Source organism: Chelonia mydas, chromosome 12 (genome assembly GCF_015237465.2).
Source record: "Chelonia mydas isolate rCheMyd1 chromosome 12, rCheMyd1.pri.v2, whole genome shotgun sequence".
NCBI classification, from domain to species: domain Eukaryota; kingdom Metazoa; phylum Chordata; order Testudines; family Cheloniidae; genus Chelonia; species Chelonia mydas.
This window is the reverse complement of record NC_051252.2, coordinates 20,464,540-20,484,945: the sequence shown is the minus strand read 5'-3', so window position 1 is coordinate 20,484,945 and position 20,406 is coordinate 20,464,540. Positions and strand designations below refer to the sequence as shown.

At 39.2% G+C, this 20,406-nt stretch overlaps 1 long non-coding RNA gene across 1 annotated transcript; it reads right to left on the bottom strand.

Annotated features, from left to right (window-relative positions):
* Positions 1-2,503: 2,503 nt before the first annotated feature.
* LOC122462539 lies at positions 2,504-8,357 on the bottom strand. Its single transcript, XR_006285151.1, has 3 exons — positions 8,246-8,357; positions 8,013-8,134; positions 2,504-2,631 (listed from the first exon to the last, which is right to left on the bottom strand). It is a non-coding gene; the product is annotated as an uncharacterized LOC122462539 (long non-coding RNA).
* Positions 8,358-20,406: the final 12,049 nt, after the last annotated feature.

Here is a 20,406-nt window from a genome sequence, read left to right as displayed (position 1 = left end):
CAAAAATATCTGTAAAGCAATTTCAGAATATCCATTGTAAGGTATCCTCGAAACTCAATGTATTATTGTTAAAAACGCAAATATTCACCACTTTGAACTTTCCATAAAGGTTGGAGGATGAGAAAGTTAGTATTACATTTATATAGTGCCAGGAGAAGTCATGAGTCTAATTTCTGCTCTCTTACACCTGCATAAATTAGCAGTAACTCCACTGAAGTGGTAAAAAAGAGCAAAATGTGGCCTATGACGGTTGCTGCCACTGGAGTCATACAGCATCCCTATTGTCTACCCAGAGACTGTACAACTTTAAAACATGTAATGAAAAAAGGAGGAGGGATTGAAATGAATTTTCACAGCAATCAGTTCAGAGCCTTGATATTTCCTTTAGAAATTTTAGCATTTCTCCTCCCCACGTTGTCCAAGTAACTATCTTTCTCCAGTATTTTAGTTAATTTAAAACTTAAATCGCCAAATCAATTGTGTGACTTTGAAAAAGCCTGAAATGTGTGAGCATGAAAATACATTTTATGTGTTACAATTTACAGCCATGAAACATTTGTCTAATGAAGAGATTGATGTTTTAGCTGTTCTGTAACTTGCCTGTGTGGTGATGTGGTTTGGGGGTTGGTTTTAAGGGGTGGGGCGTAGGGGCAGGTTGTCACCATCACTATACTCCCATAACTTTAAAATAGCTAATTAAAAAAGTACAGCTGTGGAACGATAGCTATTGTCCCTCATTTGAGTCCCATATTTCTTTCATCATACTGTATTTCCAGTTTTCTCCTCTTAAAACAGTGACTCTCTGAACTGAAGTCTGTTGTCTCAGTAACTCTGTCCTGAGTAACAGATGCACAAATCCAGCAATATTCGGCATATTTCCTAAAGCTCCAGTTCTTGGAGTCAGGTAAATATGTCACTATCTCAGCTTTCATTAAAAGAGAAAAAAAGAGTTTCTTGCCCTCATAACTGTGGAACAAGCTCAAAAACATGACCCCAAGTGACCCCTAAATGCTGAAAACCAAAGGCAAATGAAAAGAATACAAATTTTACCTTTAAAAAAAAACCCATGTGTTTTAAGCTAATAGTGTCATTTTAGGGGCCTTACTCACGACTGCTGAATGTTTCAGGTTGGTAATACTGCAATAACACATAATAATAGAAGTGCTGTGCTAGCATGTAGAGGCCCCAGTCTAGGTTTGGGACCCCATTGTGCTAGGTGCTGTACAGACATATAACAAAAAAAGGGTCCATGCTCCAAACAGCTTACAATTTAGGGAAAACCACTTTGGCACAAACAGGTGAAGTGACTTGCCCAAGGTCACACAGCAGATCAGCAACAGAGCTAGAAAAGGAACCCAGGGCCCCTGATCCACTGTACCACATGGATTCTCATACTTTCCCATGGCTACTCACGCCACCAAAAGAATTCTCTTATCTCACATGTTAGCAATACTGCACATCACTGAGTTCCATCCTGCAGGAAGGCTTCCCCCTGAATTTTACAAGCCCTCTCTGTGAATCCTGGAACTTATATGTTTTTGCCCAGAACCTTCAAAGTGGCAAAGCTGTGCTCAGCAGAAGCCTAGGGACAAGGTTTTCCTCAGCTTTCCATAGCTGAGGCCAACAGGTGCTATCCTGTGCCCAGTGTGAGACAGAACAACCTCAAGGCTGCTCTGTCTTGCATTGGCTGCAACAGCCCATGGGAATTGTTGTAGCAGTTGGGGATCAGCTAGGCACACTAGCTATGCCCCCTTCTAACCAGCCATACCAATGTGATCTAGTGATTAAAACACTGTACTGGAACTTAGAAGACATGGGTTCTACTCCTGGCTCTGCTATTGACCTCTGTGCCTCAGATTCCCCATCTGTAAAATGGAGATATGATATTGCTCTCCTTTGTAAAGTGCTTTGAGGGTCAGGGAGAAACAGACTAAGGGGTAAGTGCTGAAGAAGGTGGTTTTTAACTCAGCTGTCAACTGTATTGATCAAGTAAAAATAATCCATCAACATGGCTGCAAATAAAAACAAATGAATCAGGAATGTATCTCCTAACAGGGTGGGCCAAAGGTTGACCTCCTTACTCAAGGCCCTACACAGTCATTCCCAGCAGTGAAAATCCCTATGAAATTGAAATGGAAGCAATTTCCACTCACTTTGTACTGGTATAAGTGACTGCCCAACACTACAGGGCAACAATGAATTAGGCCCTTGGCTTTCACTCAGTAGGTGCTTGGACAAAACTCCCAGTGGAATGTACAGGATTTAGCCCCATAGTCCTGTCATCACCCCATGCCCCAAGAAGAAGTGAAACTAAGGAGATGGGAGAGAGAACCGTTTAGTAGATCAAGCATAGTTTTGTCTGAAAATAAAAAGGGTAAAACATGAGCTATCTTCATCTTTATCCAGTATTTATACATTTATAGCCAAAAAAGCAAGTAACAATATCTGAAATGTTCAAAGAATACTATTCCAACACTTATCTGGGGTCACTTGAGATGAAGAAGATAATTGAAATGATGATTGCATTGGGCTTGTTGTACTCCATTGAGAGAGCCCATTCAGTATGCTCAGCCATGATACAAGATGCCGGGAGAGAACACAGTATTGCTCCACAGTGACAGGACCTCAGATCTATGAAACATTAAAATGAAAGATAAAGAAGGCACTGAAAGCAGCAACACTGGGCACAGTTCACTTGACGACAAACATTTGGACATGTGTCTAGGCATTGGAATACCTCTCAATCACTGTCCACTGGCAGCCCTATGTTCCCATGCAAAAATCTGCCTATAAATTAGCAGCACTTGTTATTTCTTCCTTTGATAAAGGCCACTCAACAAACAATTTGGCAAGGGCCAAACAGTCAAATTTCTGCTTATTTCTCAGGATCTTCCATTGGTGCTGGGTCATCTCTGATATCAGGTCCAACACAGAAAACATCTGAAGTGATCACTTGTTTTGCTCTTGTATTGATTAAACAATTCTTCCTTCATAACGAAGCACTAAGTTTTTGCAATACTGGCAAAATCTGTAACCATTTGTGTAGCTCTCGAGAAATTCTAAGCTAACTTGAGAACCTGAGCAATTTATCTGAACTGCAGCTTAAACAAGTTTGAATTTCATGTGATCATATATATATATGAATGAATGCTCTTGCTGAAAAAAGAGCACACATTAAAGCAGAGCTTTGATTTTGAACTCTTTATCCTGAACTCTGAACAATGGATACTTATGAATCATTTGTGCCGCACACTGAAGCCTTTTGAACTAGTAACAAGAGAAATCAGTTCTGCTAATGCATCTCTCATCCTGGATCTCTCACTCATCCAGATTTTAAAATTGAAATTTAGAAGAATAAGACCATGTTTTTGGAGGGACAGGAAAAAAAATGGGATAATATGCTGGACAATCGGGAATTGAATTTTAGGCTGAATAGGATGGAGCAGTAAGTGGAAGATACATATACTCTGCTTTTCAAGATACACTGTTTAAGAAAAGTTTCAGAATGAAACAGGGGTAAAACTTGACAGAACAGTTTGCATTGCTTCCCTTCACTAGTGATCTGTCATAGGGCAAGTCCACACTACAGCGCTCCATGCAGCTGTGCCGTTCCAGTGCATCTGGTGAAGACGCGCTATGCCGATGGGAGAGCACTCTCCTGTCGGCATTATTACTCCAAGTAGGCAAGAAGGGCAACACCAGCATTAAATGGAACAGGCAGGGTAGAAGCAGCATTGTGATAGCTGAAGTTCTCATTTGTGATGCCAAACCTCTCTTACATGCTAAAAGTGTCTATTCTCCAACAGCAGGACAATTTTTTTTAATGTAGATTGGGCACATACAGGTGAACTGATTCCTGCATTTAAAAAAAAAATCTATATGTCCATTTATTTCAATTTCATTTTAGTGAATCAGGTCCTGATTCAATGCTAACCAAAAACCCTTGAAATAACTGAAAGCTTTCTCAGCCAATTCTGTGTCACCGCTCTGAAATTAGTACTGAAATTAAATGGCTCAACAGTGCTAAGACGTTCCCCAACTACTCCAGCAAGCAGTCACTCACCTCTAAGGTTAACAGGATAAAGGCTGGATAAAGAAACTACTCATTATACCAGCTCTATGAAGAAGCAATTATGAGACTTTATAAAGTGGTTTCAAATATATTTTTCAAACTAGGACTCAGACAAATATTAGTGGCAGCAAATTATAGTACTTAGCAGAATTATCACCCAGTAAAGAGACTCTTTTAATCTATAAAAAATATCAACAAAAGATGTAAATATGGACTCCTCAATGGGTGGCATATCTTGAAAAAAATATACATCTAATCTCACAGTGTGTTACCTCCAGTACCTGGAGAGAAGGTTAACAATTCAGAGCTGTTTCCTGCAGCTGTCGAATATATTTTGATGTAGATATCAGAGATTTAAAATCTATTGCATAATCATACAGTACGCGCAAGGAACCTGGGGACATACTTTTCTATGGTAAAGTGCTGGAATGCTGTTTTCCATTTTAAATCAATATTACTCCCTATTTTTAACAAATTATATTTCATTCTGTGGCCTTTTAGTTCTAATTTTTCCCATCATAAACAGCAACAGTGTTTTCACCACCATGAGTACAATTTGCAGGCTGCGCATTACCATTACACATTCATTTATCTCCGCATATAATATGCACGTGGGAGAAAACCAGGGCTCCCCCTTATGGTAACTGGAGACCAGTAGCCCCATTCTGCTTTCATTTGCACCACTGTAAATCTAGTGCAAATCAACTGAAGTTAACAGATCAAATTCCGCTCTCGCTCATTTTGATATAAAACTGGAGCGAGTCTGTTTCTCTGGCTTTATGGCCTGAAGCGCTGAGTACCCAGAGCTCCAGGTCAAGTCAGTGAAAGCTGCAAATGCTCAGCACTTCTGAACGTCAGGCTGTGACTCCAGATTTATACTGGTGTAACTGAGGAAAGGTTTTGATCACTCTAGTAGATATACTGCACACACAAATAAGCCTGAGAAGGCAGTGGAAACGCTAGGGGTCAAAGTCCCTCGCTGCTTTTGTCTCACATTTGTTCTAAGTAGAGTGGTTCCTTACAGTCTCACTACTGGAGGCCATCACTCATTGAACATGACAAACTGCTGTCACAGGCAAGAAACATTTCTGTGATCACTTGACATTTCTCTCTCTTTTCAGTTCCTCGTTTAGTCAAAGTAGCATTGCACATATTTTTTTAAGCCCCTTCCATTAAAATCTTATACAAACACTTCTCTGGTTGACACCCCAGTGGATCTGGAACCCAGCACCAAATCATGTATTCTGGTATGCAAAGGAAGTATAGTTCCAAGATGATGTCAATTACTGCAGACGCTTCCTGCCAGCAATGCTACTGCCTTTGTAAGGGAACCTAAGCAATACCACATTCTCAATTACTTTTACCTATAGATAGCATGTAGACGTCAAATTTAAGTGTTCAAAATCCATCATGTTAACTAAACAAACTTTCATAGATGGTTTAACCCTCCCTTCAGTCATTTTAACTATAGAGGGGTGAACCCCAAAAGGTTCAGAGTTCAGGTTCAGTTTAAACACTGCAAAATCTGGATTCTTATGCAAAATGCTCAGAACATTTTAAGTGAAGAAAATTAAGAAGAAAATCATAAGAGAACAATTTATCTGGAGATTTCCAGTGCTTTCTGCTTCTAGCCAGGCTGGAAATACCAAAACAACCTTTCTCATTTTATTTCAAAAGTTCTGGATTCCAGCAGGAATAGATCCATAAGAACTCACTGAAAAATACCTTAGCTCTGGTTGTACTATATTTGCAGTGTTAATATTCCCAGATGTTTCCAGTAGCACCTAGTTACTTTGCAGATCACATAACTAGGAAAACTGCTTGGTCCAGTGGGTGATATAATTCTAGCCAGTAAGCTTTTCCAAGCATATTGTATCCCTTTGTTTTTTCCACATTGTGTCTCCATTTTTAAAATCCATCTTCCTGAACCTGGAAAACTGTCCTCCCTCTGATTCACAAGAGGGATGTATATTACCCCTAGCTTCGTGGTTCTGATTATTGATTCCAAGGTGAAACAGCTATTGAAACTGGAGCATCTGCATTCTCTGAAGACCCCATACCTTTGTTTACTATTGGAAGAGTGGATGTTTTACTAGCTCAATACAAGACCTCAGATGAAGGAGACAAAAACAGGAATTGTAACCTAAGCCCAGGCCTTGCCCATGCTGAGGATACCAAGAGTTGCATGATTTAGTGACTCTTCTGTCTGCTTTTTGTCTAAATTTATGTTTCTTTCTCTTATGAACATCATGCATTAAAGTGGACTTCTACAAATCTTATTTTCTCTATTGGTTAAATAATGATATCTAAACGGGGCTGATTTAACTGACTCTGGCAGTTCTCAGAGTAAATTTAATTATACTTTGCACTTATTACAGTTTTCCTTTGTGCCTCTTGCTTCCCAGCAACTCTGAAACACAGGCTTAAGTCTGCTATATAATACATCTCCATACCCATAGTGGTGACATGTGTTAACAGATGGCATTGCGAGCACGTCGCAGCAGATCAACACAGGTTGTCATTTTTGGTAGCCACAGTTTTCCCTAAAGTTATCACAGTCCAACACAGCAAGGCATGAAGTAATCACAGGCCCTTTCCTGTTGGCTGGGAAGAACATGACTAAGCACGGTGGCTTTTTATAGCACTCACCGTTGAACTTTCTAGAAATGCCTTTATATGCATAGAGTGCATTTATTCTGTGAGTCTGTTAAGTAACCAGATGTGTTTTGGATGACACTCCACAACCATAAACATGGTGAAATCTTTTCCAAGCACTGAAATTTCAGATCCTTTATGTGGGCTCTACAATAAACAGCACCCAGCATATGCAATAGTCAAAGGATATGTATGTGTCTATTGTAAAATGGCACTATAGAATTATATGAAATGCACAATAAGGGGACAATGAGAGTTAAGGATGTTCAGAAGAAGGAAAGAGAAAGATATACTGGGGACAGTATGGGGCATTAATGAAGAAACTGGGTTAGAATACTGTGCATCTCATATTTCTATAGCTGTGCAAACCTCACTGGGTTTGGATTACATGGATTATAGGACCTGTACCTGGCACGGTTTTCTCCACAGGGCTTGGTTTGGTCAGCACAGAGATACTGATTTATGTACCACCTGAGTCTCTATGAACCCCATCCCCACTACTGCTCTAAGCTACTCCTGGCCTCTTGGCAGGGTAGATCAGGCTTTCTTCAATGAAGACTCTGATTCTAAGATTAGGGTAGACGCTGCCCCCGTTTACAGCCCCTAAGAGGTCTGCAGAAGGAAAGAACAAGCTTGCTGACTAAAGACCAAGGGGATCTGCAGTCAGAGACACTTATCCCATCCCAAAGATTTGGGAGGTCAAATGAGGAAAAGGAGCCAGCAGTGGAATGTTTTGCATTGTGCAAATCTGAGTAGCCGAGTTTACTGAGCTGATGCGCCTCAAACCACCCCTATTTCAGCGTTCCGTGGGAATACAGCCCTGCAAGCAGGAATCCGTGGACACTGACCGCTTTCATGTGACAACACAGACTAATCTTTTGCAGCCCTCACATATGCCTGTTAAGCAGATCCTGAAGATCAAGTTCAGTCTCGTACCATAATTTACAAGAATCACACCCAGTTTCTAGTACTGCCAATCTCAAGCATTCAAAAATCATGAGTCAGGCCTCCAAATAATCAGGGCTAGTGTAAAAATCATGAGATTTTTAAAAATAATAAATGTGGGATTCTTTTTATTTGCTTTGGGGGTTTGTGCCTTTAGGGATCACATTGTCAAGCTTCTTTCTGCGGTCATGAAAGCTAGAAATGTTTTTTGTTTAAATGGAAGCTGAAATTCTTACATAATCAAGTGACTATAGGCGCTGGGGTTTATGAAGACAACATCAAATAACACGAAACTCATAATAAAATCACAAGAGTTGCCAACACCGTGTTCCATCCTTACCTCTCTGTGAGTTTGTTTCATTGTTTCGTGTCATAGCTTTAGTGCTCTTTAAATAACTTTCTGGAGAGTGTGAGGAATTGAGCCTTGCTGGGAGAATCAGGCATCTGAGTCTCTTCCTTTCTCTACAGAAGAGTTGAGAAAGTATTACTCATAACATGAATGCAAAAGGCTGCCCTTGACAATCCCAGCTTGGCCTGCAAAAGGGTGATAGAGACAAACTGATGGTTCTATACCTTCACAGCTGAATAGAGGCAGGAATCACTTTGAAAATCAGCCAGCCACCTTGATCAGAGGAAACCCAAATTTAAAGGGAAACCAGGGGGACCATGTTCTTTAGCAATGAAGAGCGCAGTGTCCTGTAGAAACACTGGAGACGAGCACAAGCTGCAACATCTGGATCTAGATTCTAGTCAAGATTTCAAACATCCTGTCCCCCACACCTCCAAAAAGGGTCAGGATAGTTCTGATCTGGGCTTTTGGCTTAGCCCATTGTTGTTATTTATTACAGCCCCAACCCTGGGCTAAGCATTTATAGGGATTATAAAAACATGTGCCCACAACATTTAAATCCTGATTGGGAGGCTCATACTCCAACACCTGCTACTTTCCCTAAACGTTGGTGGCATTTGTTTCAGAGCCACTTATAATTAAATAGCTTTATGTGACTCACACCTGCAAGGCCTGTTTTCGCATGGTTTTTGTAATACCAGTGAGCGCATGCTATATTTGATATTGATAGGCCTGTGCATGTTGTATCCAGTGAACTCACCTCGGCTGGGAGTTTGTTTGGGGCAATTCCTTCTTTGCAGCTTGCTGCTGGTCTAGGGGAACTGCCCCATCAGACAGGCTGAATTTCAAGGCAGTGTTTACCTAACTGAGGAAGACTCAAACAAAGAGTATCCTGGGAAATGTAAGCTACAGGAACCAGCTAGGCCCAGCTTGACAAACAGTGCTTAATTTGTGCCCGGGCTGAGCCACCGCACCGCTAAGCTTGGCAGTTCATAACCCCGGCACCTCTGGGTTGCTGCATCAGTTATGAATGGAGAAAAATTGCTTGAACCCAGCACCTAATTACTTGAGCCCCAGCACTTCTTTCATTACAAATTAAGTACTGTCTCCTAACTTCCACTGAAATTAAAGCAAATTAGGAGCCTAAATACCTTTGTGAATCTGGGCCTTAGTAACTAAATTCCCATTTGATCCCAATGGGACCAGGGTTTGGCTGGTAGACTCAGTGAGAGAGAGAGAGCTCGGACAGTACACCTTATCAAACAAACGAACCGCAGAACTTCCCACAACTCCTCTGGTTCTCAGTAACCACTGATGGAAATGTTTACTGTCATCATGGCCCCTTACTCATGCAAAACTCCCATTGACCTTAAATGTAAGGTCTGGGCTGATTTTTCTTGTGGGGTTTTTTTTTACCTTTTGTTTGTTTTTTTTGTTGTTTTTACCACTGCTCAAGCACTGAATGTTCATGCTATTTTTTTAAAGAACTCATTGTCCTTATATTGATGCCTGAAATCAAGGTCACAAAGCAGTTCTTTTAAAATCCTCTACAATGAGGATTTTTTTTTCTTTCCTTCTTTTTAGTAAGCCTTGGTTTTAGTTCACATGCTTATATAGAGAAATTCCCTAATTTGCAGCTTTAAAGTGGATTACAGATTTGCAACTTTAAATATGGCTAAAGTCCACATGTATATCTTACTAGCTAGGATGTTACTGAACAGACAAAAAGTTAATGCAAATATCAAAATACATCTTGCATGAGAATATGTAGTAGGAAACTCTTCAGGATATTTTTGAAGATTCCAAACTTGGCTCCTGATTCCCATGATCCACCCGTGCAAAGACTATGCTTACAGTCCTATTGCAGAACTGGGGCCTTGAGGTTCTGATTTCATAGCTCAGTACAATATATTGCTGCAAAACAACTTTAAAGGTTTATTTTCTTTCAAAATAGACAACATATTAGTCTGAATTAAGAGTTTAAATCTTAGAAAATATCGCCCTAAAATATATGATTTTCTTCTTTCACTAAATTAGTTCTGAAAAGCATCCTAAAAATCCAGTGAGATAGTCAGCAGATTTTAAAATCAGGCCACTTACTCAAGTAATGAAGGCCCTGATCTTGCAACTCAACACAGATGAGCAGACCATAGCTCATAGCTCATAGACCTGCTCAGAGCACTGTTGAGGTCAATAGCTCCACACAGGTCTGCTTGTAAGATTCAGTTACAGGATCAATGCCTTAGTCAGATGCTTAACTGGTGTCAATGGGTCTGGTTCAGCCTGGATTTAGGAGCCTAAATGTTAGGCAGCCAATTTTGAAAATTGATACCAATTTTTTTCTGTTTTAAGGTCCTTTATCAGGGGACTTGATGTCCTGGCAAGGAATTGTACTTGGTGCTCTAGCAGGCCCTTTTCCAATCTGTATTTAATTTTAAAATTACCAAATTGTCTTCACATTTTTCTTCAAAAACTGCTCCAAAGATAAAACTTTCAATGGTATGCTTCGTCCAGGGCAAACTTTTATTTCCCAGTTATACAGCCACAAATAAAGAACATTTCCAGAAAAGCTCATCCAATTTTAGCTGTACCATCACACAGATGACTCTGGTAAAACTCTGCAGAACAGACACCACTTACCATTTCCCTCTCAGAACCATGGTAAAATACACAAAAGGTCATATGCAAGATAGAATTTGACATAATAAGATTTCACTCCTATGTTAATGCACCTCAGATCAAGTCTGCAAAAGTGAAATAATAAATTTAGGAAAACAAGCAAAATGACCCTACTGGTTGGTTGGTTTTCTAGATACAATCTACATATTTTAGAAACGTACAACCTTCTAATCGAAATGAATAAACTACTCAACCATAAAGTTGCTATAGAAGATATGCTTGTTCTGATTGGAAAGGGCATCTGCTATCTGCAATATTGATAATACTTTTCAAATTTCATCTGCTTTTGTTTGCATTCTGTGTCGTCTGTTTAAACACACTGGGAATAATAATGAATCCCAGCATTATCTCCACTTTTTCAAGGCTGAACATATAACTTTATCACAAAAATAATTAAAATTCTTTGGCACTCTTGTATCTTTTCCATTAAACGTTATCAAGCAGTGACAATAAACTAACATCAGTCCAAGGCTGCCCATATGCTGCTTTTAAAAAGAATGCATTTGTCCCAGGGTGAGATACATGAATTTTGTGTTTACAGGGTCAAACAATTCTGAAGTTTTTTACAGTGTAAAGACTACAAATCTATACACACACACACACACACACACACACACATGCAACCAAGGATCATTAGGTAGGGATGGGACACCTATGAATTGTCTTGCTAAAATGTTCTTTGATAGGCAAACCTTAGTGGCTTAATAATTTGGAAAGTTACAGATAAACATATTTTTCATAATAGCATTACACATTTAAACCCAAAGATGGATGTTCCAAAATGTTTTCAGAATGCATGTTCAATTAATCTCATGTGTATTAATGGATTTTCTGACAATTCATTAGTAAGTCAGTCTATATATAAGATTCATTTCAAAATAAAGTGGTAATGGTGTTTATTTTGTGTATATATTTACAGTGTTGCCACTTTATTCTTAAATGAATCATTTAAATGAGTCAACTTTTGTAAATCAGGTTTCTCTTTTTTATCTGGGGCACATCAGGTTTAAATATAATATGTGTATCTGTTCAGTTATTGTTCAGTATCAGTTAATGATCACCAGCTATTTTAGAAAGCAACCTCTGATAGCTGACTTTCCACCTACATTGAATAATTTGCCAACTAAAAACAATGTAGGTTTTAAAACACATCACTGGAATACGTAACTCTGAAGTCTGTCTTTATAATTTTTATAATGTGCTAACTTCTGCTTAAAATGTAGTAAAGCAATGATGTTGATCTCATTTCAATACTACATACACAGTATTGCACAGTAATGCACTGGCTTTTTAAGCCAGAAAACAGTACCAACTCACTAAACAGATCCATCAGGATAATTGAAAAACTCATTTCAGGAGAACTCCCATATGAAGGCAGAAATGTTAAAAGATGTTAAATTTTCTTTTTGTGTACTGTTGGCTTGCCTGATAAGCAGAAGCAAGTTTATACAGCTCTGCAGCTAGTGTAGAATGCTTAAGCAAGAAATCCATAACTTTTAATATGATGAGATTGTCCTGCTAGGAGAGATGGATTTTTTCCAATATCACTGCTAACAAACAAGTAGAGTCTCCTGTATCAGCACATTTCTGTTTTCTCCTCTGCAGCACACATGTGCTTCATTAGGAAACAACACATAGCTCAAAACCTTAGTTATATTAAAAATGAGTCAGGTCTACCTGACTAGTTGATGGACAGGTATCTTAACTTATTTCTTTAAGGAACAAACACACAATCTTATATAGATACAAGGTTAAAAAAAAGATGAGAAAGTATGAAGTTATCCAAGAGTTAGTGGAAATGTTGCTTACAAGAGTGACTGCACAATGGGCAGATACTGTCACACAATGTCTTATTACATGATTTCAAACTCCTATTCACAGTCCCACTCGCTGCAGAAAACTCAGATATGTTTCAAATAGGTGCTAAATAAAAGACATTACTTTTCATCTGCTTTTTTGCTTAATGCTAATATAGTCACTTGTCAGTGGATGTAAAAGTAAAGGAGACAAGAGTTTATTTTTATACCTCACAGAACAGCAACTGGTGATTTCCCTTAGATCATTGCTTTTGTGGATGCAGGCATTAAGCTTTTTTCTTTTTATATTTTAGGCATACTTTATTTTTTATTCAAAACAGTCTTATGCCAACTCTGACACACTAATATTACCACAAAGGTAGGTGGAATTTCAGTTTAAAAACTTTTCTGCAAAAGCCTTCATCATCTTATGAATTTAGATATTACATATAATTAGTAATCACACTGATATTATTTATTTCTTCAAAAGTTGGACTGAGGACACGAATTTTTAATGCACTTAAGAATTTACAGAAGATGCATTTTAATGAGCAGTCAATATGTACTAGGACCTAACTAAAAGAAAATGCATGTCTTTTTTGATTATTGTAAACTAAAGATCAAAAGGGAGTTTTTTGTCTTAAAACTGCACTAAGTTTGTTGCACCCAGTTCCAAATTCCTTACTTAGAGCCAAACTAGGCCCTAGACTAGCAATAACAATTGTGGGGGCAGGAAGATGTTATTCCAAGGAGAAAGAGCAAAAAGGTACTTTCTTTCTGCATGACTTATTTTTAGATACAGAGAAACAGCAACGGAATAAAAGGACAGACAAAGTCTCCATGAGCAAACACGGTGTATTTGACTCGCTCTGCAGCAATCATCTTGAACTTACAAGAAATACCCCACCAGAACGGCGAGGAAGCCTACTTCACTCTTAAAGGGACAGTACACTTAACACACCCTTGTAGTTACATAGCTAACCCAGCCAGGAAACCCTTAAGGCCAGATTCTTGGCTGCTTTACAATCTTCTTTGTGCCAGCTCAAAGGGACCGTGAAGCGGGTTTAACTGGCCAGCTGAGGTTTAATCAATAGAGTTATTCTAGATTTACACCAGTGTAAATGAGAGTACAGTTTAGCCTACAGCTATTATTTGTTTGTTTTGAAGGCATAAGTGAAACCCCCCTTCAAAGGGAATTTACTGCCGAGTTGCTAGTGGAGATGTGGAATCAGAGTGGACCAACTCCAAGAAAGTGTCCTAGCACAGTATTAGCATAGACACATCACCAGTGGCAAAAGTTGAGCTTGCAAGAACAGTTAAACCTAGACTTGCAGAACTCAGCGTGTGCTATGGTCTAACAGACTGAGGCCCCGAACTGTGAATTCTTCAAATATTATAGTTATTATAATAGGCTCATAGATAAGCCGAGTCAGGCTTGTTTAATATTTGGAAGGGAGACCAATACATGCTGCAAGAAGGAGTTGGTGGCTGCAGCTAGCAGTAGATAGGCAGCACTCTTCTCTTTGAGTGAGTACCGTACCAATGCTCAGCATGATCCGAGCAAGAGCTAGTAGGATTAAAGTGGAGTCTTTATTTAGGTTAATTCTCAGAAAGTTACTCCTTCTCTACCATGCTTTCTTTTCCCCCTTCTTCCTTTTCCTCACCTAACCTCCCCCTGGTGTTCTCAAGTATGTATTCCTACTCTATTCAATTAGCCTTAGGGACAGCACAGAGGACTCAGTTACCGGCAGTCATTATCCCAAGCATTTTTCATAAAAGTAAGGGTTTTAGTCCCAGAATCCTGGCAAAATTCCAGCTAAGCTAACGTATTTACATTCTACCCTCTCTACAGGTATCTTTTTAGTTTTAAATGGAGGAGTTATTCTTCATTTCCTCTCCTAAAATTGTTGTGTAGGATGGCTGGTGCTGGTAAGTTCATTCTCCATTTCCTTCCAGTAGCTGATTAAATAGTCAGCACTGTGTTGTCAACTCTCATGATTTTATCACAAGTCTCATGATATTTGGTGGTTTTTTCTTAAAGTCCTGCTTCTGAAGTCATGGATTATGTGAGAATCTCAGCTTTCATTTTTTTTAAAATGCTAAGTTTCTAACTCATAGTTGTGGAGAAACACTTGAAAATGTGACTCCAAAGAACCCAACATTTATTGTATTTGCTTGGTTTTTAATCCTATGATTTATAAAACAATCTCCTGGTTTTTTGGGCCTGACTCATTCTTTTTCAATGCACGAAGCTGGCAGTATTGTCAGTGGCACAGGATAAGCCAGGCCTATTAAGCAACTAAGGCCCAGCTCTGGCCTGTGCCAGTCTGCCTAATCCTTCAAGGGCCGACTTCTGTCCTCAGTTATACCAGTGAAATGGAAGACTTCTGTGGGGTTGTGTGACTCTAACTGAGAGCAGAATTGGACCTGTATGTTCCAGAGTGAATGAAAGCACCACGCCAAATGCTGCCCACACTTACTCCCATGCGTCAGTCACTTGACTTCAGTGGATTTGTATGGGTGTGAGGAGATATATATACACACAAAGGCCTCTCTCTCTCTCTCTGTAAGGTGTGACCAGGTACCCACTCTTGCCAAAGCTTTAGGCCTCAGCCGAGCACTGATAATTTCATTGCTGGAATCCAGTCTGTTTCACCTGAGTTAGCATGGTTAGGATGAGTATTGTGTTATATGTGTTATAACAATGTGTTATATGAAATGCTTGTAAATTGCTGCATGCATTAATCTCACTTATAATATGTCTGTCACATGCTATAAGGCAGTGGTTCCCAAACTTGTTCCGCCGCTTGTGCAGGGAAAACCCCTGCCGGGCTGGGCCGGTTTGTTTACCTGCCGCATCCGCAGGTTCGGCCGATCGTGGCTCCCACTGGCCGCGGTTCGCTGCTCCAGGCCAATGGGAGCTGCTGCAAGCGGCGCGGGCTGAGGGACATACTGGCCGCCGCTTCCGGCAGGGTTAGCCCTAAAAGACATTCAGAGCAGACAGATGACTACAGTTCTGTCACGTTTTGAAACCACAGACTGTAACTCAGTTGGGTATACATGCTTGACTGCTTTAACCTTGTAATAACTCTCTCATGTCTTTTCTTAGTTAATAAATCCTGTTTACTGTAGGATTGGCTCCAAGCGTTGTCTTTGGTTTGAGATCAAATGTAGAGATTGGCATAGGGTATGTGACTGATCTCTTGGTACTGGAAGCAACCTGTATGTTTTGATCTTGGTGTTTAGCAACCAACTATCACTAAGTCCAGCTTGCATGGATGGCAAGATAGACTGGAATGACCAAGGGGATTGACTGTGACTTCATGGTATAGTGCTGTAGGAGTTTGCACTTTTTACTGGGTTGGTGAAATCTAACTATAGAACATACAACCAGTTTGGGGTTTCTGCCCTGCTTTCTGACAGTCTGCCCTTAGGTTGGTACTCATGGTTGTGAGCCACTCCAGACAGTGAGACATGAGGCAGTAAGGGACACCTCTGACAACCATTTTTAAATAGAAAAGGAGTACTTGTGGCACCTTAGAGACTAACCAAGCATCCGATGAAGTGAGCTGTAGCTCACGAAAGCTTATGCTCAAATAAATCGGTTAGTCTCTAAGGTGCCACAAGTCCTCCTGTTCTTTTTGCGAATACAGACTAACACGGCTGCTACTCTGAAACCTGTCATTTTTAAATAGTCTCTTAAGGTTTCTGGCATATTTTTTACCATCTAGTAAGCTGAAAGATTTTTGCTTATTTGTAGAATTATTGCTCGAGAGAGAGAGAAACACAGTGCAAAGAGTCTAAAGCTAGGTGGAAGATGCACACAGTGACCTGGATTCTTGGGTCCAGCTCAGCTCTGCTCAGTGGGGGAGCAAAAGCAGTTGCACACAATCTTTGTGCTTCTCCAGTTCCCAAGGCTACTTATTTTTACCAGCTCCTAATAACCTCCAATAGGCCATGATGTTGGCAAGCCATGATTGCAGCACACAGCTCTTTTTTTCACATGCTTCACAATGGGCTCAATCCCAATTTAAAAAAAAAAAGGCTTTCCACAAAGATCATCCTTTCAGACCATTTTAATATTTTTACCATTTTCAAGACAGTGAGTAGAACGGGCACTGAGCTGTGTTACTTGGGTGAAAGAAAACCTGGCCCCATTCAAGTCAATGTTGAGTTTTGCTATTGACTTCACTGGGGCCAGGATTTCACCCCTTGTGTGTATCCATTGAATCCAATGGGAATTACATGAACAGCACACATAAGAATCAGATCCTTTAAAAGTTCTCACCAGATCCTGGCCAAATTCTTTTGAACTAAATTAAGGAAAACCCACATTTCAGAAGCCAGAACGGACATATATTAACTCTGACACTCAACTCGATTAGTTTTATTCATAGCTAATGCCAAATATTTCAGCTGGACATAGTGGCTCTGATTCTCCTCTCATTACACTGATCTCATGGAGGTGAAACTCCAAAATATGTTGCTCAGCCTTTGCAGTGATACGTAGAGCTGATGTATCCCATTTGCAGCATTGTTTGCTGGGGTCCGTCTCTCGGCAATCTCGCAGACATTATTCCATCGTTCTCTCACCCAGGTTTCAAGATTCCCTCCCACCCCCCACCTTCCCCAATATTGAAAGACAATCAGCAAAGGAATGATTTCACATTTTCAGCCTATTAAAATATTTATTGCTGGTGCCAATAGAAAGTTTTTAAAAGATAAAATATATTTGTATCTTGACTGCAAACCCTACATGGATGTAATGGCACCAGGCACTGTACCACATCATGAAATAAAAATTAAATTGTAGTTGGGCTTTTAAATCAACTCAATTAAAATAAAGAGATTCTTGGCTTGATATAGGGAAATATTTGTATTTCCAATTCTGTTTGTTAATACATTGACATATGTGCTATTTTTTAAATGTAGCACTAAGTGCACTTTCTGTCAATGCCATAGATTTTTTAATAGACTGAGAAAATGCATTTCATTTCTTCTTATTTTCCTTCAATACATCATTTGGTTCTGCTTTTTTGCCTGCATGAAATTCATTTTCTAATGGAAATATTTGTTTTGTAAATCAAATATGTATTATGCACAAAATGCAAAGCACAAATTAAATTATGTTAATGAAATGAAAGAGATATGAAATGCATATTTCATGGACAAAACATAACCTCAGCAAACAACCATTTCTTGATAAAATCTTTAAACACAATCTCATTCTGTGACAGACATATTGTTAAAGCAGATAGCACCTCATTTAAATGGTTTTCTTTAATATTAGTGCTTAGTATATAATTGTAAATAACTTTTGGGATGAAAAACCAATAATGAAATATTGTCTTTAATAGTTTGCTATTGATGTCAGCATAAAATCTGTAGTAGTTGAATATTGGAAATTGGGAGTGCGCACACATATAGTCAAAAGCTGTAAATGATTGCATATTTAAATAGAGCTGACTAAGGCAAAGATGTTATAGATATTAGTAATAGGCAGAAAATTATGCTGACCTAACATTTGACAAAACCTACTGTTTTAAATTATATATTGGTTACACTTAATGAATAATAGATTCTGTAGGTGTTGTTTCTCTAATCATAATGCTGATGACACTATATGTAGGGGACTTCTTAGTCATCCTTCTGACAATAAAAACAGGTAGAGATCACAAAGAGCAGAGCAATATGAAATCACATTATGGATCTTAGTATTAGCCTCGTCTTCAGCAGGACAAATACTTCCAAAGAGCAAAACACCCCTTCTTGGTTCATTGAATATAACCACAAGAAAATATGAATTTAAACAAAACTGAGAATTTCATGTGGGTGTTTGTTTGCTTTGCTTTCCTAAGCAGAAGAGGCATTATATGGATTCCATCTATCTATTGGGTTTTATAACTGTTCCATAATTGATTGGATTCTACCTGCTGGGTCTTATCTGATCTATCTCTCTCTCTTCATCCATCTCTCTATCTCAAGTATGCAGTAAATCAAAAACACAGCTCTTGAAACATGAGCCAATCATAACTGACTTTAAGGGCAGCAACGAACCTATTCAAATCACCAAAGGGACAAGGGTCTCCTCTCCTTTATTCTATTTTTATAAACAATGCTACCGAAGAGAAAGAAGATACTGTAAAATTTAAACAAAAAATGATGCCAAAACCAAGATGACCATTATGAAACTGGAAGATACCTATAATCTGACAGGTGATGAGAAGACCAGAGGATTTATTTGAACATTCCTGCTCTATCTATGATCACAGACAAGTTACACATAATCAATATGGATCTGTTTAATTTATTAAGGGGAACATGTGTATTTGTTTTTACATTAAATATTAACAGAAGACCCTTAAGAGTCCAGTACTGATTCTTGATAACTGATTAGCACCTTCCTTTTTAGAAGGAGGAAGACAACTGAGAAAACTGTGACAAAACAACTCCAGCATATCTAGAGTCTTCAAGTTTCTCCAGCCTTAGTCAATTTGGTGTTAGGTCTGGGTATAGCGCAGAAAACATACTTAGTGTATCTGGCTCTGGCTAATGAGCTTCTCCGTGCAATGGACAAAAATAAGGTGTCTGTGCTGAGTCTCTTAGATGTGTCAGCTTTGATACCATTGATCAGAAACTGCTGTTGACCTGCCAGAGATTCTCTGTTCCTTTCCTTTTGGGGAAAGCTCACCGAGTAGCACAATGCAATTGCTCATCAATCCTGAAGACCCTCTTATGTGGGGTTCACAGGGCTCTCTCTGTCTCTCTTTTTGTTCAATATGTATATAGAGCCATTGGGATAATTGGTAAGGAACTACAGTATACTGCAACTATAAAACATAATATCCAATTCTATATTTCCATATCTCCCAACCTTGCTGTGAAATGATGTATCCAGTGCCTATTGTAAACTGGGACATGGCTGCAACTCAACCCCAATAAAACAGAGATTATACGATAGGATGGGGAAAGGAACCATAAACAAAGACCAAAGTTACATACATGCTCCCAGCTAAGGGAGTATGTTCTTTTGGCTTCATATATATATACAACTTTGCAATTTTATTGGATCCCCAGCTGCTTATGGATATTCCATTCCTGTTGCTCTTCTCCCTTGCCCTGGGACTAGTCTTGAGCCCCCAGTTTGGGAAATACTATCACAGATAGCTTGGGCCTAGACTATCTGAGAGATCTGCCTCTCCCTGCAGCAGTTTTGACCATCTGAGAAGCTCAAGCTAAATACTCATCTGGTTACCTCAGTTTTCCATTCTGTAAATTGGGAGGAAGCTCTTACCCACTTTGAGATTTATGGATGAAAGAGTGCTCTTGTTATAATATTTACAACAGAAAAGGAGCCTGCTATTCTGAGTGAAGGGCCTTGCTTCTGGAACATGCTTTTTTCTTTGGTCTGCCAGAACCTTTATATCACACTATAAGAGACATCTGTTCTCCTAGTCTTGACGGAGTTTGTTCTGAGGTGGATGGTGGGGAGGAATTTAGTTTGTTTTATTGCTGAGGAGATTTCTTGGGAAATAGCCTTCTTCTTATTGTAAGTGTGTTGATAGCCTAAGCGGCCTAGCTGCAGTTATAGGTAAGGTTGAGGCCTGGGGAGGCTGTCTGAGGGGGATCCCTTTAGCTCTTTTTAACACAGTTGATATAATGTAGCCATTTTAAAAAACATAGTACCTAAAGATTATTTATAGTAGCAATAAATATATATAATAAATTCAGTAGTGCACTATCCATGATAGCGAAACGCTGTGACACTAAAAACTAGAACTGTGAGATCTTAGAAACCTCCAATGACAAGCAGGATTTTCTATTGTTATAACAAACTATTTATTAAATTTCACCTGCTGTGTTACATGCTGTCACAGCTATCCCAATGCAATGACCAGTTAGGTACCATA